Below are 21,224 nucleotides of genomic sequence, written 5' to 3' on the forward strand. Positions count from 1 at the left end.
AATCGGGTAAGAGACGTCATAAGAAGAAGTCGAAGAAGCGTCTCCGCTCTCTGACGTCCCCCCGTCAGTCTCCGGACTCGGATGAGGGGGCCTGGCGTACCACCCCGCCGGTCCTTTGGAGCTTTTGAGTCCCGAGGCCTACCCACCGTATCCAGGTCCGTCGGCGACTCATGCACAGGTGCAAGATTTTCTTGCAGCCATGGACCGCCTCTTCAGTCCTCCTGCCGGCGCGCCTTTGGGCCCCGCAGTCCCGACGCCGCTGCTGCCGGCTCCGGCGTCACTGGGTCCTCTGCTGGCCCCTGCGCCGCAGTGGGTTCCGTTCCTTCCACCACCGTCCTTGGCAGGGGTCCCGAACAATTTTGCTCCTGGTTGAGACCCTAATTGGGAAACCGAACCGGACTGGCGCCATCCAGCTCCGTTTCTGGCGCCGTTCGACCATTTATATGTCCCTATCCCTCCCCCACCACTGCAGCCTGCTCCATGGGCAGTGGAGGAAGGGGACAACTGGGAGGGTTCTGAGGAAACCCTCGCACGGCAGTGCGGATCGGAACAGGAATGGACGGAAGAGCTGGAGGATGCCGGTGGCCTTGACCTCTCCTCTGACCCTGGTTTTCTTTCTCCTCCAGCTGTGGCTCTGGAGGAGGGCGCCACATACACTGTGGTGCTCCGTAGAGCAGCGGAGACCCTTGACCTGCCTACGATGACCCTCAAGACTAATCTCCTCACTGAGGTACTTCAGCCGGCGGCAAGGTCTATGGAGCCCCTGCTACCCTTCAATGAGGCATTAACTGATGTCTTGATGGGCACTTGGTCTAGACCGGCCACGGGGGTTCTCGTGGATAAGAATGTGGCCCTGTGCCATCGCCCAGCCTCGGTTGACCCTGCCTTTCTGTTTACCCACCCAACCCAAGAGAGCCTGGTCATCCAGGCCTCCACTTCCCAAAGCCCACTCCCTACCGCTCTGCCGGATAAGGAATCCAAGAAGCTGGAACACTTTGGCAAGAATCTGTTTTCATCTGCCAGATTAGGGCTCCGGTCGGTGAACATTGCATGCCTCTTGGGCCGCTGTCCCACGCTGTGTGGGACATGGTTGCGCAGGTGCTGCCTCAGTGTCCAGAGGAGGTCCGGACAGTGCTTTCCCAAGCTGTTACTGAGGGGAAGGATGCAGCAAAGTTAGCCACCTTGTGGACTGGAAACCACAGACTCACTGGGTAGGGCAATTCCCACGACAGTGGCTCTCCGTCGCCACGCCTGGTTGCTGTCCACTGGTTTTTCAGGGAATGTTCAAAGTTCTCCATCGGACATACCTTTTGATGGTACTCGCCTGTTTGTCAATAAAGCAGATAGTGTGCCAGAGGGTTTTAAGGACTCCCGAGCTACGGCCAAGTCCTTAGGTCTCTCCACCACACGCCTGGCCACGTCTGCTTTTCGTTCCTTTCGTGGCCACAAAAGGGACTCCCCGACACATTTGTTCAGTCAGAACTCTGCGCAGAGCCAAACTCAGCACGGCCGCGGACGTCGTTCCCGCCGCAGCACGACAGGGGGCCAGTGTGTGGGTCAGTCCACCTCCTCTCCCGCAGCATCCGCATCAAAGCCTTCCTAGTCCGAGCTTTGGGGCGCACCCCACACCAGTGGGCGGCAGTATTGGCCATCACCTTTCCCACTGGCGTTCCGTTAACTCAGACAGGTGGGTGCTGCAAATTGTCCGAAGGGGCTACTCCCTCCCCTTCGAGACTGCCCCTCCAGCCATGCCACATCAGTGCCACCGCTTGTCGGGGGACCATTTTGCGCTTCTCCAGCAGGAAGTCACGGCCCTCTTCTCCAAGGGGGCCATTGAGTGCGTTCCTGGGCCAGAAGTAGGACGTGGTTGTTATTCCCACTACTTTCTGGTCCCCAAGAAGAAGAAAGGGGGTCTGCGTCCCATCTTGGATCCCAGGAGCGTTAACCGTTTACACCGGAAGGAGAAGTTCAAGATGTTGACTCTGGCTCAGGTCTTGGCTGACCTGGACCCTGGCGACAGGATGGTAGCGTTGGACTTGCAGGACGCATATTTTCATATCCCCGTCCTGCCGACCCACCGGCGTTACCTGCGGTTCACGGTACGCCAAGAGCACTTTCAGTTTGCCGTGCTCCCCTTCGGCCTTACCAGTGCCCCTCGGGTGTTCACGAAAGTTATGGCGGTGGTCCCAGCTTACCTGCGCAGATCAGGGGTTCCAGTCTTCCCCTATCTCGATGACTGCTTGTTGAAGTCTGGCTCGTCCCAGGCAGTCCTCTCCCACCTCTAGACTACGGCCGACCTCCTGCATTTGCTGGGGTTCTCCATCAACGTGCCGAAGTCCGAGTCCCTCTGAGAAGCTCCCCTTCATCGGAGCGGTTCTGAATTTGACGCAGTTTGGGATTTTTCCTCCCGAGCAGCGAGTCCAGGATATTCCATCTATGATACCGATCTTTCAGCCTCTATCCCGCTTTTCAGTCAGAATTACCCTCCGGCTCCTGGGTCTAATGGCCTCCTGCATCCCGCTAGTGCAACATGCCAGGTGGCATATGCTGGGCTCTGCAGTGGGACCTGAAGTTCCAGTGGGCACAGCATCAGGGCAACATGTCCGATCACGTCCAGATCTTAAAGGGCACTGCACGACAATTGCAGTGGTGGCTCACGAATAGTGATTGGGTCAAAGTCAGATCCCTCTCCCTTCCCCAACCGGAGCACACAGTGGTGACAGATGCGTCCCTCCTGGGATGGGGCAGCCACATGGGAGAGGTGGAGATCAGAGGCCTCTGGTCTCCAGCGGAGTCCCAGCTCCATATCAACCTTTTGGTGCTTCGGGCGATCCGACTTGCATTGAAAGCATTCCTTCCCTATGTCCAGGGAAATGTAGTGCAGGTGTTCACGGTAAATACCACCGCCATGTGGTATTGCAACAAACAGGGCGGGTGGGGTCGTGGACCCTATGTCAGGAGGCTCTCCGCCTGTGGACATGGCTGGAACATCAAGGCATTACCTTGGTGGTTCAACACCTGGCAGGTTCTCTGAACGCCAGGGCGGACAAACTCCGCCACCGGTGCATGATGGATCACGAATAGCGTCTGAACTCTGACGTGGCACAAGATCTCTTTCTGCAGTGGGGAGAGCTTTGGTAATATCTATTTGCCACCAACGAGAACGCGCAATGTCATCAGTTCTGCGCGTTGGAATTTTCAAGGTGACACTCGCTCCATGACGCTTTTCGTCATAAGTGGAGCTGCGGTCTGTTGTACGCCTTTCCGCCTATACCACTTCTGCCCAGAGTGCTGAAGAAGATTTGGCGTGACCGGGCCCAAGTCATCCGTGTGGCTCCGGATTGGGCACGAAGATACTGGTATCCCGAGCTACTCAGCATGGCGATCGATCCCCCGATCTGACTGCCTCTTCAGGAGGATCTTCTGTCGCAGCAGCAGGGGACGGTCCTCAACCCAAACCTGTCCAGCCTCCACCTCCATGCGTGGAGATTGAGCGGCGACAATTGACAGCTTTCGACCTTCCTTCCGAAGTCTGTGATATTATTCTAGCAGCCAGGCGTCTCTCCACCAAGATGGTATACGCCTGCAGGTGGAACAAATTTGTGGCATGGTGCACAGCAAAGCCTGTGGATCCCCTTTCTGCCCCTCATTCTGAGGTCCTTCTGTTCCTCCTCTGAACTGGGCACTATCAAAGGTTATCTCTCGGCCATTTCCGCCTTACTACGACTTCCAGATCAGCGCTCTCTTTTTAAGTACCCGGTTGTTAATCGTTTCCTGAAAGGCATTACACACACCGTGCCCAAGAGTGAGTGAGCTCCAGGCTCTTTCTTCGAAACCTCATTTTCTCTCTATTCAACCAGACAAAGTGGGTTTAAGGACTCGTACTTCTTTCTTGCCAAAGGTTGTCACGCCTTTCCACACCGGGCAGACCATCACTTTGCCCACCTTCTTTCTGCCTCAGCATCCTTCAAAAGAGGAAGAGAGGCACCACCGTCTGGACCCAAAACGTGCGCTCTCGTTCTATCTGAATCGTCCACAACAGTTCCAGGTGGATGACCAACTTTTTGTTGGCTATGTGGGCGCCAAAAAAGGTTGGGCCGTGCACAAATGGACCATCTCTCTGTGGGTCGTTCTGTGCATCAAAGCCTGTTACTCGTTGGCTAAGAAGGAGCCTCCGGTGGGGCTGCGTGCCCATTCTACCAGGACAACCGCAGCCACTACTGCTTTGGGACGCGGCGTTCCCTTGCAGGACATTTGTCAGGCAGTTACGTGGGCCTCGCTGCACACTTTTACCAAGCACTACTGCCTGGACAGCCAAGTCCGCAGAGACGGCTTCTTTGGCCGTTCTGTTCTCCGGGACTTTCTGGTGTGATCTTAGTTTGCAGACCCACCACCGGGGTTGGTATTGCTGGGGTATCTATTCTAAGGTAAGACATCAATCACTAAAGTATCTCTTTCAGATGCACAAGTTACTACTTGTGTAATGATGTATCTGTAAGAGACATTAGTTAGTGATAGATTCCTTACAGCCCCACCCATCCTCCCCGTTCGGGGAACTGATTTCTAGGGTTAAAGTCATCCCTTTTCAGGGCCCTAGTTTCATGGCACCAGTGGTCAGTTTCTTGCATGGCTCTGCGTTCCTGGCATGAATAGTCGTGTACAGAACTGATGTTAGCGCGCTTGGGTGGCACCTAAGTAGTCTCCGTAACGTCATCTCGGCGCATACAACGCCAGCGACGGACGCGGAGCCGCACAACGCCACCTTCCGACACGCAGGGGTTCTGCTGACGAAAACGTTCCGGATCCAGTCTGACGCCTGGGGATATTCTAAGGTAAGGAATTTATCCCTAACTAATGTCTCTTACAGATATAACGTTACACAAGTAGTAACGTGTGCTTTGCTCTCTTTTTACTCTCCCCATATTTTACAGTAGGGAGACTTTGCAGCCAGATGGCGAGCTCTGTATGGTAAAATATAGGAAAAAGTTTATTAAACTTGGAAAAAAGTTAGGAACAATATTTTTGTTAAATGTTACTGTAAGTTAATGTTATGTATTTACTTTAAATATGGACAAAGAATTACATGATAGATCACTTTTAACTTAATTTTGAATAAAATCTTTAATATAAATATATTTCTATATATTACATTTAAATAAGTTATTTTGCTCATGTTTAATTTAAAACTAAATTCCCACCTAAAGTAATTGTTTTATTATGCATTAGTAAATATTAAAATTGATATATAGAATTGATTAAAAGTAATTGAATTATATTTGACTAGCAGCCCGTCCCGACGTTGTCCGGGTATGAATTGCTGCCGGTCAGTAGTATATTGTTTTGTAGAATTTCGTTTTGATAGCATTTCTTATCTGTGACAGGCCTGTGAAACGCTCCGATTCACACTGCACTGCTGATGCACTTAAGAGTGCGCGTTCAGTAGTGTGTGAACTCGAGTTTCCCTACTTTATTTTTCCTTGCAATATTATATAGCGCAAACTCGACAACATGGCATGAGCACAATTTACATTACAGAAGAATACATTCATTTGTGGTAGGCACGGGGAGACAAAGCGATTTGCCTGGATTCACAGGATGTTGAGCTGATGCCGAAATTCGAACGTAGCTCCCCAGCTCTAAAGTTCGCAATTCTAGAACTTGTGTCTGGAGGTGTGTCTAAAAGTGTGTGTCGGTGCTGCCCATCAATGAGAGAGACCTGTGCATTTTTCTAATCTGTGGTGAAAAAATATGAGTATGTTGCTGGAGATGTGGGCCGCCGTGCCACCAATGTACTTACTGGGGGAGGGTAAACACCCATTATTCTGCAACTTTCTTTCCACATACCATCATTTCGCATACTTTCATTACGAAAGTACCATGACTCCGCAATGCCATTATAACGCATGGCATTACATTTTATATGCTTTTACCACGCATACATTTACAACGAAATTCGTTGTAAATGCATGAATGGTAAAAGCATGTTTTTTTTAAAAATGTTTGGATAAGGTAAGTATAGGTATAGGGGTATGTGTTTTGGGGTACTGAGGTATATGTTTTAGGGTGTTTGGGTATTTTAAGGGTTCAGATATAGTTTTGGGTTATGGGGGTACAGGGTTAGTTTTAGGGTTAGTTATTGGTTTTGGGGTACAGGGGTATTTTTAGGGTTCAGGGCTAGGTTTGGGTTTTGGGGTATAGGGGTATTTTTAGGGTTCAGGGGTAGGTTTGGGGTACAGGGGTATTTAAATGGTTCAGGGCTAGGTTTTTGTTTTGGGTTACCAGGGTACTTTAGGGTTCAGGGGTAGGTTAGGGTTTTGGGGTGCAGGGTTATTTTTATGGTTCAGGGCTAGGTTTAGGTTTTGGGGTACAGGGGTATTTTTAGGGTTCAGGGCTAGGTTTCGGTTTTGGGGTACAGGGGTATTTTAGGGTTCAGGGGAAGGTTTGCGTTTTGGGGTACAGGGGTATTTTTAGGGTTCGGGGCTAGGTTTGGGTTTTGGGGTACAGGGGTATTTTTAGGGTTCAGGGGTAGGTTTGGGTTTTGAGGTACAGGGGTATTTATAGGGTTCAGGGCTAGGTTTGGGTTTTGGGGTACAGGGGTATTTTTAGGGTTTAGGGATAGGTTTGGCTTTTGGGGTACAGTGTATATTTATAGGGTTAAGAATAAGATGGGTTAGTGTTTAAGGGTGTTGGGGTATTTTAAGGAGTAAGGGTGGGTTATGAATATGGGGTGCAGGAGTATTTAAAGGGAGCAGGGTGGACACCCGGAGCTCGCTTTATTTTTTCCCCGTAATCCCACGCCCCGCACACGCCCACAGCACACGATATGAAAAATGGCATGAAGGGCGGAACGTAAAAATAATAGTTGATGGACAGAATGCAGAACAATGTCATACATTCACCCCAGTGCAGAGATCTGGGCCTAAATCCATTGGTTTTTTGCACTCCATACCACCGCAGTTCAGACATGGCCATATGCAAATTAGCCTTGACCCTGAGCCCAAGCTGCCAAACCATATCTTTCCTGGAACGGAATCAAGCATCCTAGGTCCGGTTTCTGGCTATCAGCGGTCTTAAGTCAGGATAACTTGACTCCAGTGGTGTGGAGAGCATGGAACTCCCGTCTGAGCATACTCATCCCACTCGGGGTGACAAATGGAAAAACAACAGTTGATGGACAGAATGCAGAACAATGTCATACATTCACCCCAGTACATAGATATGGGCCTAAATCCATCGTTTTTTTTGCACTCCACACCACCCCAGTTCAGACATGGCCATATGCAAATCAGCCTTGACCCTGTGCTTCATGGGAACAGTCCAGCCCGAAGGGCGGAACGTACCACACGCCCCCAGCGTTTGTCACGCCCCCAGCACACGCCCGCAGAACAATGCAGACACGCCCACAAGGGACTACTTTGCTGGCACGGTTGTTTTACCTTTTAAATGTATATGGTGGGAGTCTGCATAGCCTATGTCCTTCTGCTGCAACTGCCCTTTCCAACGCTGTATTGGGTGTTGTGATTGGTGCTGTGGTTCCTGAGATTACCCGCCTCAAAGGTTTGGGCTCTCTCTTTATTATATTAGTATGAATTAAATGTTACCTTAATTTTTACATAAAAAATAAGTGGTCACAATATATTATAATTACATACGTGTTTTTATCTGTATTTTGGAACTTTACATTTGTTATTTATATTTTAAAATATTTTAATTAATTTATTTTAACCTTATTTTCAATGGGGTTCTATTTTAAGTCCCTAAGTCCATTGTTTGCTATGGAAGGGTTTTGCAATATCATTGGTTGGACATGTGTGGGTCTGCACTTACTACTGTTTCTTTTTGTAAGTAGTAACTAGCACTTGTAAATGTAGTCCCGCCCACTATTTCGTGGGGTGGAGACTTGTAAGTCTACACTTTTTAGTAAGTTTACACATTTCGTGACTAGCAAAAAGTAGTAGTTACACATACATGAAGGAGTGAACTTACATCTGCAAATTGCTCTCAAGTGTGAGATACCTTTGTGAATAGCCTCAACAATGTATTCTGTTTAACTATTATAACAAGTGTATATTTTGTCTCACTAACAATGCATAAACTATGATTATTGTTGTTGTTTGTAAGGAATTTGGACTAATAGCTAATTTTAATGAGAACATTCAGTAGGATTACACCTATTCCTCCGGAAGCTGGTTATAGTGCCTTCGAAGCCCCCAGACCTTTCCCTTGCCCCATGTGGATGTCCTTTTGACATATGTTTAAACTTTGACAGAGGTTTAAACCTAACTTTAAGACTGTGGCAAGGGATCCCTGACAACAAAGATCGAAGGGTGTATGCTTCAGGACCTCTTGGGATTGTTATGGAAACAAGTTCCTTAGCAGGGATACTTTTCAAATGGTGACTCTTGCCAGATGACTCGCACTTTGGACCCTTAGGACTGGTTGGTATCCATGGACATCTTGAATTCCTATTATGCATTCCGGTTCAGTGTTTTTTGGTTACGGTGGTGGGAGAGCATTACCGTATAAGGCTTCGAAGCTTATAGCAGTTGTAATTCATGCCAGTAATGAAAAGGGGAACCCATGCAGGACTTTCTCCTTCAAGATCGTCCCTTTGGATGTCCTCTAGTCTGCAGGCTAGCTCTGGAGTTTTAGCTAACTCGTCTGTGCTTTGGACCGCACCAGGACATTGTCTCGGAGCCTTATAACATAATATCTAGGCAGGTTGGGCATGAGGGAGGAGGTTTCAATGAGACATACTCATTGCTGTGCGGCAGTACCCACATTGACTGTCTCACTGAGTGTTAGCACCTCAGCTAGTAGGTGAGTAGAGTAGGGAGGAAACCAATATTCAAGAAGAGGACACTTGCAGACACATGCATCAACCATTTTTGCAAGCACAAACAGTGCGATTTGCAAAAATCACCTGTTTGCACCCGCAAAAAGGGCAATTGCGATGCAGAAAGGTTCAAGGCACATGCAATTTAAGAATACGCAAATAATTATGATTACTCCAATCGCGATTGCATTCAAGAAATCACAATTTGCGATTCCTTAATTGCAATGCAAGAACCACTTTAAAATAGCGATTTCGCTATTAGGAGGCGCAAATTACCATGAAGTTGAACTTGATGGTAATTTGCAAAAACTTAGAAAAATGCACTTTAGTGCATTTTTCAAAGTTGTAGGTTACACACACACATACCCTTGGGGCATGTGTGTGCGCAACATGTGTGCACAGAGCAATTTCAGGGGTGCAACAGGGTGTCTTTGGACACCCTTGAAATTGCAAGCGCAATTTGCGAGTACCTATTGGTACTCACAAATGGCGCATGCAATCTCCCATTCATTCCTATGGGCCTGTAGGCCTGTAGGCCCATAGGAATGAATGGAAAGGCACTCCTTAATTGTGACTCACAATTTGCGAATCGCTATTTTAGTAGCGATTCCTACATGCATAGGCTTTTGGGAGTCCTTAAGTGCGATTCATTAATAATCGCAATTAAGGCCTCTCAAAAGCTTTTCTTGATGCATGTGCCTGTTGCTGGTTCCTAACCAACATCTTCTCAGAATACAGTTTGGTAATGTTTTTTTCGCTGTCTAAAGAAATCTATAAACATGGAACTACTTCCTGTTTAATAAAGTCAATTCAATGCCTTTTTGTTAAGTTCAAGCAAGGAATGACCTTTCTGAGTACAGGGAATGGTCACCAGTTAAATCTAGGATATGACCTCTTGTTCAGTCGAGTCAGTTTCCTCTTCTTCTCCAGTATTGAATCTTTCATAGATTCACATGCTTGTATCTTCCCCGTCGTCATGGTGGGAGTCTCCCGGTAAAAAGAATAACCACAGCAGTAAAAGAAAAAACTGCCTGGAAAACATAGAGGAACCTAACATTAGGCAAGCTCTCCTCCTCATTATGTGGTCCAAACCACAACCCATCAGCTGCCAGCGCCAAGATACACCATCCCCAGCAGAGCCACCATACCTCAGATTTCCAACCGCCTTCGTGTGAGAAGGAGTCTCCCTAAGTTGAGCTCAGTTTTTTCTTTGCTGAACTTTTGACCTTCTACAGTTGGACATGAGGCACTGATTTTCCATCTTATTTCTTTAAAAATGTCTGAAGGCTCTAAAAAGAGACTTTTAAGATCTTGCAGATCCTGTGGAAAAGCCAGAGTATTTTCTGAAGACCCACATAAGTAATGCTTGTACTGCTTGAATCCCAAGCATGTTCCTAAGGACTGCAAACATTGTCGTACCTTCTCTGCTAAAACACTTACGGACAGAGAAGCACGCCTATTACTTTGGCTTCAAAAGAAGAAAGCAACAGACTCGGAGTCTGATGGAGATGCTAAAGGACATTCCTCTAGAAAACACGAGAGAGAGAAGAAGAGAGGAGAAAGGAGACCAAAAGAGACAAATATCAGGAAAAATAAAATAAGGTGAATCTCCTTATTCTTCTCTTCCTCAAACTCCTCATAAGTCTTCCTTAGAAAAGAAGACTCCGTCGTCATTGCCGCTGTTGAAAACTAAAGAAATTCCTGTCAGATCGCCGACGAGGGCGTTGACGACCCAGACGACGATATCGACGACGACCATCTCGATGACGACTGCGTCGTCGACAGCGATTACGATGACGACTCCGTCGACGGTGAGTGTTAGACCTTCGTCGACATCAACATCTACGTCGACGACTATCCCGTCGACGATCGCGACAGTTTTTAGATCTCCAATGACGACGAAAACTTCAACCTTCATTTCTATTAAGCGATTTACACCGTCGACTGGCTAGTCCACGGGCAAGAAAGCAGAATTTTCAACACCTAAAATGTCTCCACTTCTGCCATCCACAATTCTAGATTGCCAAGAATCTGAGGATGAAGGTCCTTATGGAGCAGCCTATAGCCCCTCTCAACTACACATTAAGAGTCAGGAATCAGAAGATGACGATTTTCAGGAAGTTCAGGAGCAATTTTCTTTTAAAGATCGATCAGTACAAGGTTCAAAGCATTATGAATCCTTCCATCAGGCATATAATTATGAAGAGGAGGAAGAAGTGAGTCCTAATATTCAAAGAGGCTATGTCGGTGCCTTTATCCTTAATTTCTGATTTGAGGCACATGAGTGACAGTTGTAATCGTCGTTTTCCGGAGGATAACTCTTCAGCGTCAGCTCCTACGAGTATCCCTCAAACTGTAGCTGAAACACCAGTGGTTCAATCGCCGCCTCCAGTGCAAAGAATAGACACCCCGAAAATAATAACTATTAGGGATGACCTTATGGAGAGTGATCATGAAGACCAAGCAGAAGAAGGAGAGATTCCCCACGATGACATAGTTGGGGACGAATGGGATCAACGCATTGTTCCAACTTCGCCTTAGTCACCGTTGCCTCAAGCGAGTTCTCCACCAGAGGATATAGCCAGTTTCCATGACCTGATTGAAAAAGCCGCAAAGAGATTTGCACTTACAATGCCTGTAAAAGAAAGTGAATGTTTTCTTTATGATTTTAAAGAGTAATCTCGAAAGTCAGTAAGAGCTATCCCGATATATGGGATGAAGGACTGAAATGAATGAAAAATCTGGCCTCAGTTCCAGCATCAATTCCAAAAATTGAAAAGAAATACCGTGCTCCTGAGACAGCTCCAGCATGCCCGATTGGACATCCTTTTCCTGAGTCAGTTGTTACACAAGCGGCACAGAGGCGCTCCAAAAATCCGGTGACTGCCTGTTGGCTTCTCCTGATAAGAAGGTAAAAGAATGGACAGTATAGGAAAACGCTTTGCTGTTATGGCGGCAGCTTCTATCAAGGCAGCAAATGCACTGGCGCTAATCAGTAGATTCAATAGCCAGATGTGGTCGGACATCGCACCAATTCTGTCCCATCTCCCAGAGGACCAAAAAGAGGAAGCAACTACAATTCTTCAAGATGGAGTCAGAGCAGCGTCTGAGTCCATTGATGTGGCGATGGATATTGTGTCCGTAGGATTTCGACAAATGGCTGGAGCGGTGGCTCTTCGTAGGCAAGGATGAAAAAAGTCAACATCTTTTGATGGAGAAAGTCTGTTCGGGAAGCACATTGATGAGGCGCTTCAAGGAATAAAAGCAGACACTGACACAGCTAGAGCTCTGGGGTCTTTACAACAAGGCCGCTTTCAATCTTTTCGTGGCAGAGGATCGAGAGGACAATTCCATCAGCGCTCCTCTTTTCAATCGAACAGGTACCAGCCTTATCAACAGGGGTACCGTCAGTTCCCCAACAATCAGCAGTATCGGTCCTCTAACACATCATATCAACAGCAAGGAAGGAGAAAATCTGCTGCAAGAGGAAGGGCGCAAGACTCTGGTCGAAGACAGTGACGTTCTTCAGGCGCCACCGGCCACATCTCATCTCAAACAGTTCCATTACCTCTCTCAATTTCTAAATTATTGGCACTCAATAACATCAGACAAATGGGTGTTAGATATCATAACACAAGGTCACACCCTGGAATTCTCACAAAATCCTCCAAATCGCCCACCTATTTACAGAAATCAAAACCATCTATCAGCCCTCAAGGCGGAAATTTTAACTCTCCTTATGAAAGGGGCAATAGAAGAAGTTCCACCAGAACAACAAGGGACAGGATTCTATTCGCACTTTTTCCTAATAAAGAAATAGCAGTCTACCGAATGGAGGGAGGTACTGGACCTCAGAGATCTGAACAAATACATAAAGAAAATCTCGTTCCGCATGCTGTCCTTACAGGAAAACCTCCTTTTACTTTGTAAGGGAGATTACATGGTTTCCTTAGACCTCTTGGATGCATACTTCCATATCCCAATTCACAAAAAACACAAACAGTATCTGCGGTTCATGGTGGCGGGCGCCAATACCAGTTCAAAGTATTGCCCTTCGGCCTATAATCTGTCCAAAGGGTTTTCACAAAATGTATGGCGCCAATTGCAGCACATTTAGGCAACAAGTCTCCAAATTTTTCCGTATCTGGACAACTGGCTGATAAAAGGCGCATCATACCAGGAGACGTAACAGTCTCTACTAATCTGTATGGATCTTTTCCAAAAATTAGGTATTCGGATAAACAGAGAAAAGTCTTCCCTTACTCCGACACAGTCACTCCAATTCCTCGGGCGCTATTAAAAACTCAAGCTTTTCTCTCGGAGGAACGCATAAGAAAGATTTTAAATTTGACAGCATAAATAAAATCAAAAAGGTCCACTTCAATCAGGATCTTCAAGTCTTTACTGGGAATGATGTCATCCTGCATCCCATTAGTTCCGAACTGCCGTTTGCATATGAGACCGCTGCAAGAATCCCTAGACAAGCAGTGGGTTCAAGCCCTAGGTTCATTCGAGGACAAATTCGTCATCAACGCTCAGATCAAATGTGCAATGTCATGGTGGGGTATCAGGAGCATCTTGACAAAGGGTCTTCTGTTCGAACCTCAATCTCCCAGTTACGTCATGACATCAGACGCTTCATTACAGGGTTGGGGAGCGCACCTGCAAGACCTAGAGATTCAAGGTCCTTGGTCACCCGGAGAGGCAAAACTACACATCAATCTTCTAGAATTCCTAAAATGTTTATTCAGGAAATTTCCTCCAATTAAGCATCCACCACCACCTTGGCAGCTCAACACAGTCTTGTCGCAGCTCATGAGAGCTCCTTTCGAACCAATTCACAAAGCTGAGTTGCAATTTTTTTCATGGAAAGTAGCCTTGCTTCTTGCTCTTACTTCAGCAAGGAGAATCTGTGAGATCCAAGCCTTCTCCATTCTGGATCCATTCCTACAGTTCAGATCAGATAAGGTAATTCTCAGAACAAATCCTAAGTTTATCCCTAAAATTCCTTCATCTTTTCATCTCAATGAACCTCTGATCCTGCCTACATATTTTAAGAACCCTTCCACCACGGCAGAAAAGTCTCTGCACAGTTTGGACATTAGGAAATGTCTAAAATTTTACATAGAGAAGACAAAGTCATTTCGTAAATTAAATCAATTCTTCATAGCTTATTCGGGACCAAGGAAAGGTTTAGCTCTTTCAAGAACCTCCATTTCCAGATGGATTGCATCCACCATTGTCATCTGTCATGAAAAAGTGGGAAAACCCCTGTGCACAAGAGCACGTGCTCATTCTACTCGAAAGATGGCAACTTCAACAGCATTACTAGCAGGCGTCTCGCTTCCAGACATTTGCAGAGCAGCAACTTGGTCAAATGTGCATACATTTACCAAACATTATAGTCTGGACACAGAGTGGAAAGCAGATTCAGCAGTGGGTCAAGCAGTTCTGCGGCACCTGTTTCACTAAGGTACTTGTTTTTTCTCACTTTACAATTAGTTAATTATGTAATTGTGTGTATAGACAGATATTTTCAATTGTTAAAAGCTGTTGTAAAATTTCTTAATGAGTCCTTTCTTTAAAAAAAAAAGAGAGACACAGCAGAACCCTGAGACAAAGGAGTCTAGCCTAGAAACGCTCTTTGGAACAAGCATTTGCAATGCAATAGGTCTCGCATTATTAAAGTTTGAGATATTGTCATTGCTAATAATAATGCAACACCAATAGCAATAGCTATTGCATTCCATTTTTACATGCGCGCTACTACACGCTCAACCTAAAAATTAGCTGAAACACTGGCGAGGAGAGAGGGAGAAGAGAGAATAGAAGGCATTAGTGACGAGGGAGAGGGGATACAGAAAAAAAGCATTGTGCAAGGTCAAGAGAGAGCGAATGGCAGTTGAGAGGAGGCTCGAAAACGAAATTGTAGTGAGACAGCTGCAGTAAAATGAGTAGAGCGAGAGAGAGAAGGAAGGATAGAAATGAGGCAAGGCCAAAAATATGTATAGGGAAACATCCATCTGGAATTTGGCGGGAGAGGGGTAAGAAATACGGAAATAAGTGGAGGGAGCAACAGCGGAAAGAGTGGTGGGGCGGTCAAACCAAGAAATATCAGACACACAGACAGACATGGTGAGAGGTACCAGAACAAAATATAGTGGTGAGAGCTTCAGAACAAGAATTAGTTTGGAGGCGAGATAGAGAAAGAGAAAAAATGCAACAGATAGAGAGGGGCCAATAAGCAATACTGCAGGAACAAAATGACATCAGATGATATAGAGTGGACAGAATAAAATTTATTGAAGAGGAGATGACAAGGACAGAGTGATAGGAATGGGAAGAGGCAATATAAGAGAGAGAGAGAAAGTGGAGCCCAGAGAAGGGCAAAGGCGACAGAGCTAAAAATACAAGAGATAAGGACAAACCATAACTAATTTAGGGAAGGGCAGAAAAAGAGCAAATCGCAGAATAAATATATTAGAGAGGAGGGGAAAGCCAGACTGGAGAGGGGGCTTAACAGTAAATGTGGAAAAAGAACAGAAAAATATAAATTAGAAAGTTTCGATAGACATTGGGCAAGACAAAAGAGCAGGGGAAGTTGATATACAAAGGGAGCAAATAAGGGTGTAGGAGGACGAGTGAGAACGAGACAGTGAGACGTGAAATTGAGGTGGGGAGAAGGAGAGAGAGCGAGCGCTCAAAACAGAGCCGATATATAAAAAAACAGCAGTAGCATACGTAAGTTAAAAAAATACAAGACCTATTGCATTGCAAATGCTTGTTTACTTTGTTTTCTTTTCACTTCTATCCAAAAACAATAACAAGAAAAAAAATTAAAAGTAGAGCGCCGCCTGTGTAATTAAGCCAAATACAAAGTGTACAGAACTGCCACCATACAATGCATCCACTGCAACTGTGCATTAACTAACAGAAATCAATTGGTGATGTAGAGAATGCTAGAAAGTCAAAAAGTTTGGCACAACTAGTCCTTGGGATCATCTGGACTATTGTTTGTTGGTATACCGGGGTGTATGGCAGAGGCCGGGGGAGCACTTTTAGTCAGGGTGCAAAACCTATCACCCAATAGTGTAACTTGTGCATGGTGTGCTGTAAACCTCAAATACATTTTTAAAAATTCAAGTGCATCCTTCGCTGCTGTCCTACATCTGCACAAGATCCGGCCCACATTCACAAAGGCCCTATCGCTGACAATGCTGTTTCTCTCCGAAGTTGTGCCTCACACCAGCATCTTTTCATTATCAGCTCACAACAACAGAAAGTATATGACCTTCCTTCAGTAGCCGGTTGCCTATTTAGCTTTATGGCAGATGAGCATTTCGAGAATATGGTAATAAAGCCTCACTCACCGTAACAACGTAGGATGGGCTGTAATTTCAGAGCGCTAATGGGTTACAAACAATATTATGACGGGGAACGATTGATCCAATAAAGGCCTGCAGTATTATTAAAAATGACTTAATATAGATCACCGTTAACCCATGCACACACAGTTGTCATCCAAACTATTTCCAAATCTATTAACGACTAGCGGTAACAAGTCCCCGCCGGGCCGCCGCGCTGCCCGCGACGACCCGGAAGCGGTTGGGAAGCCGGCCAATCCCAGCGCGGCCCCAACCGGAAGTCCCGCCCCATCGCGGCGAGAGACAGAGAGAGCTGCCCGAGGAGCCACGAAGGCTCCGCATTGAGTCCCGGTCCCGAGATGGGGGACCGGGTGAAGAGCGGGCGGGCGCATGGGGAATGCAGGGCTCTCATGTGGTGAGAGAGCCCCGCAAAGCGCTACCGCCGCCCGAGATGCTGATCCGCCGCCGAGCACCGCCAGAACAGGTAAGTGTGTTGAGTGAGAGGAGGGGTGAGTGGGGTTGGGGTGTACGCGTGTGTGTGTGTCTGTTTGAGTGTGTTTGTGCGTGCGTCTGTCTGTCTGTGTGCGCGTGTGTATGTTTAAGGGGGGGTGCGTGTGTGTATATGCAGTGTGTGTATGGCTTTCTTTGTGCGCATGCGTGAGTGACGACGTGCGCGCTCACGAGGTCGAATCTCGGCCTGCAAATGCGCGTGGCACTTTGCTGTCCTCATTCCCAGAAAAGTAACAACATAAGTTGTCTCGCTAGACGCAAAAGCTTCGCTTTTGCTTACGTCTAGCGAGACCTAAAAAGGACTGCTATCTATTCTGATACAAGCATGTGAATCTATGAAAGATTCGAAACTGGAGAAAAAACTTGTTACTTACCTGTACACTATGGTTCTCCAGTATTATCTTTCAAAGATTTACATGCTGCCCGCCCACCTCCCCGTTTCTTCTTAGGTAGACCGCCTTTATCTCTAGTTTTCTTCCGTAGCTTACTCTTGGGCTGTTGGAAATCTGAGGTATGGTGGCTCTGCTGGGGATGGTGTATCTTGGGGCTGTCAGCTGATTGGCTGTGGTTTGGACCACATAATAATGAGGAGGAGAGGTTGCCTAATGTTCATTTCCTCTATGGTTTCCAGGCAGTTTTTTCTTTTACTGCTATGGTTATTCTTTTTACCGGGAGACTCCCACCATGACGACGGGGAAGATACAAGCATGTGAACCTATGAAAGATAATACTGGAGAACCATAGTGTACAGGTAAGTAACTAGTTTTTTCACTCAAGTCAGTCCCACTTGTTCAGTTGAGTCAGTCGCTGGGTGCTAAGTCCGAACAGTATAACAATTGTTAAGTTCAAGGAATAGATAACGTTTTAAGTCTGTACAATTAATCACTTTACTATTCAGGCAATGGCCTTTTGTTGAACTAGTTAGCTGCTGCATACACCCTTTACCACCAATCCCTTTAATAGGCTGAATCTGGTATTCCACTTTCTTCATGGCAGTGAAAAGGGCCAGACAGCACTGTCTTTGTCCTTCATGTGTTTCCTTGGCCCTTGTGGCAGTAGAAACACTTGGCACTCAGATGCCACTTTCAGCATTATAATCTGAAAGCAGTGCACATCATCTTTGAACCTTCCTCTCGCACAAGAAAACTCCTTGCAAATTCTTTGTTAGTGATAAGTCTGTGGCGATATGCCTCAAGTCTGTGGCGATATGCCTCAAGTCTGTGGCGATATGCCTCAAGTCTGTGGCGATATGACCCAAGTCTACGGCGATATGACCCAAGTCTGTGGCGATATGCCCCAAGTCTACGGCGATATGCCCCAAGTCTGTGGCGATATGCCCCAAGTCTGTGGCGATATGCCTCAAGTCTGTGGCGATATGCCTCAAGTCTGTGGCGATATGCCTCAAGTCTGTGGCGATATGCCTCAAGTCTGTGGCGATATGCCTCAAGTCTGTGGCGATATGCCTCAAGTCTGTGGCGATATGCCTCCAGTCTGTGGCGATATGCCTCCAGTCTGTGGCGATATGCCTCCAGTCTGTGGCGATATGCCTCCAGTCTGTGGCGATATGCCTCCAGTCTGTGGCGATATGCCTCCAGTCCGTGGCGATATGCCTCCAGTCCGTGGCGATATGCCTCAATTCTGTGGCGATATGCCTCAATTCTGTGGCGATATGCCTCAATTCTGTGGCGATATGCCTCCAGTCTGAGGCGATATGCCTCCAGTCTGAGGCGATATGCCTCCAGTCTGAGGCGATATGCCTCCAGTCTGGTGTGCCGCAGGGCTCATCGTTGAGCCCTACTTTATTTAACATTTACATGGCCCCACTGGAGAGTGTAGTACTGCCACTGGGTATTAAGATCATCAGCTATGCTGATGACACTCAGTTGGTGGTAGGCCTTCCCCAGCCGGCAAATCAACCCGACCGGCTGCACCTGTGTCTGGCTAATATCTTTACTTGGATGTGCAGCTCAGCACTCAAACTCAACGGCTCAAAGACGGAATTGATGATGCTGGGGAACTCCTCTCCCTCCTTGTCACCTAGTAGTTGGCCTAGCTGCTTGGGAGTTGCACCCTCACCCAAACAGGAGATTAAGAGCTTGGGGGTGTGGCTGGAGCAGGACCTCTCTTTCAAGACACACGCTAAAAAGACCGCAGGCGTGTGTTTTGGTCTGCTCCGGTCAGCTCGGAAGATTCTACCTCTCCTCCCAGCGGCCGCCAGGAGATTACTTATTCAGGGGCTTATCATCTCACGGCTGGATTTTAGCAATGCGCTGTTTCTGGGGGCCCCAGAATCCACCTTAAACAAACTACAGCAAGTGCAAAATGCGGCCGCCAGGCTCCTGACGGACCTTCCTAGGCGCCAGTCAGCTCGCCCGGCGCTGGAGGCGCTACATTGGCTTCCTGTCAGAGAGAGGGTGAAATTCAAGGCACTTTGTATGGCCCAAAAAATTCTGCAAGGGAAAGGCCCACCTATACTGCGGGATATGGTTCAACCTTACAAGGCCTCTCGTGCCCTTCGTTCAGATCATCTTCATCTGTTGCAAGTTTCGAGGGTCAGGAAGGCAAGAACCGGTGGCAGAAGATTTTCCATAAATGTGGCAACATTGTGGAATTCCCTACCCCTGCATTTGCGCCTGGAAACGAACACCCTGCGGTTTCGTAAACTTTTAAAAACTTATTTGTTCCCTGCCTAATCTCCTGTGTCTTCTGTTTTGGTGTATCTTTCTGGATGAGCGCGGGGATGCCCAAGGGTAACCAGGCGCGTTACAAAATTCATTAATAATAATAATAATAATAATAATAGTGATATGCTTCAAGTCTGTAGTGATATGCTTCAAGTCTGTAGTGATATGCTTCAAGTCTGTAGTGATATGCTTCAAGTCTGTAGTGATATAGTGATATGCCTCAAGTCTGTAGTTATATGCCTCAAATCTGTAGTGCTATAGTGATTCGTCTCAAGTCTGTAGTGAAATGCCTCAAGTCTGTAGTGATATAGTGATATGTCTCACGTCTGTAGTGCTATAGTGATATGTCTCACATTTGTAGTGATATGCTTCAAGTTTGTAGTGATATAGTGATATGCTTCAAGTCTGTAATGATATAGTGATATGCCTCAAGTCTGTAGTGATATGCTCTAAGTCTTTAGTGATATAGTGATATGCTTCAAGTCTGTAATGATATAGTGATATGCCTCAAGTCTGTAGTGATATGCTCCAAGTCTTTAGTGATATAGTGATATGCTTCAAGTCTGTAGTGATATAGTGATATGCCTCAAGTCTGTAGTGATATGCTCCAAGTCTTTAGTGATATAGTGATATGCGCCAAGTCTTTGGTGATATAGTGATATGCTTCAAATCTGTAGTGATATATTGATATGCTCCAAGTCTTTAGTGATATGCTTCAAGTCTGTAGTGATATAGTGATATGCTTCAAGTCTATAGTGATATGCTTCAAGTCTGTAATGATAGTGATATGCCTCAAGTCTGTAGTGAGATGCTCCAAGTCTTTAGTGATATAGTGATATGCTTCAAGTCTGTAATGGTCTAGTGATATGCCTCAAGTCTGTAGTGATATGCTCCAAGTCTTTAGTGATATAGTGATATGCTTCAAGTCTGTAGTGATGTGCCTCAAGTCTGTAGTAATATTATGATATGCCTCGAGTCTGTAGTGATATGCCTTGAGTCTGTAGTGATATGCTTCAAGTCTGTAGTGATAAAGGGCCATATGTGGGTAAAATGGTTTTTATGATTCTCAAATTGCGATTTTTAGGGAATCGCAATTAGAGAATCGCAAATGCAATGTAGGTAGGATTTGCAAAATATACTGCGCATCCTACATATTCCTTGTTAGCGAATCACAAATTGAGATTCGAAAATAAGGAATACCTTCCCATTCATTCCTATGGGCTCGAAGGCCCATAAGAATGAATAGGAAGACATTCTCAATTTGTGATTCCCAATGAGAGATTCGCAAATTGAGAATGCAATTTCAAGGTTGCAAGGGTGTCAATAGAACTCCCTGTTGCACCCCTGAAATAAACATGTTTGCACATGTGGCGCACATACATGCACTAAGGGCATGAATGTGCGCCGCTTGGCACTTTGAAAAATGCAAAAAAGCGAATTTTTCAAAGAAATCGCAAATTACCACCAACCTGAAGCTGGTGGTAATTCGCGATTCCTTAAGCCAAAATCGCACAACTTGGGTGCTTCCTACATTGCATTTAAGGAATCGCAATTTCGGATTCCTTAAATGCATTCGCAAAATAGAGAATCAAAAATTTAGTGGTTCCTTATTTTGCGAGTGGGATTTTGTCTGCTACATAGCACACTGCCCAAATTGCGATTGCAAACGCCGAAATTCTGTGAATTTCATTGTTTGCGATCCCAATTTGGCTTCCTACATATGGCCCCTAGTGATATGTCCCAAGTCTGTAGTGATATGCCTCAAATCTGTAGTGATACTGTGATATGCCTCAAATCTGTAGTGATACTGTGATATGCCTCAAGTCTGTA

The 21,224-nt window shown here is 46.2% G+C and overlaps 1 protein-coding gene across 1 annotated transcript in view; it reads left to right on the forward strand.

Moving 5' to 3' along the window:
- The window catches only part of IPO13 (importin 13), a 651,059-nt gene that overhangs the window by 582,227 nt on the left and 47,608 nt on the right, over positions 1 to 21,224 (forward strand). The window lies entirely within an intron of this gene.

This window comes from Lissotriton helveticus, chromosome 1_1 (assembly GCF_964261635.1).
Source record: "Lissotriton helveticus chromosome 1_1, aLisHel1.1, whole genome shotgun sequence".
NCBI classification, from domain to species: Eukaryota; Metazoa; Chordata; class Amphibia; order Caudata; family Salamandridae; genus Lissotriton; species Lissotriton helveticus.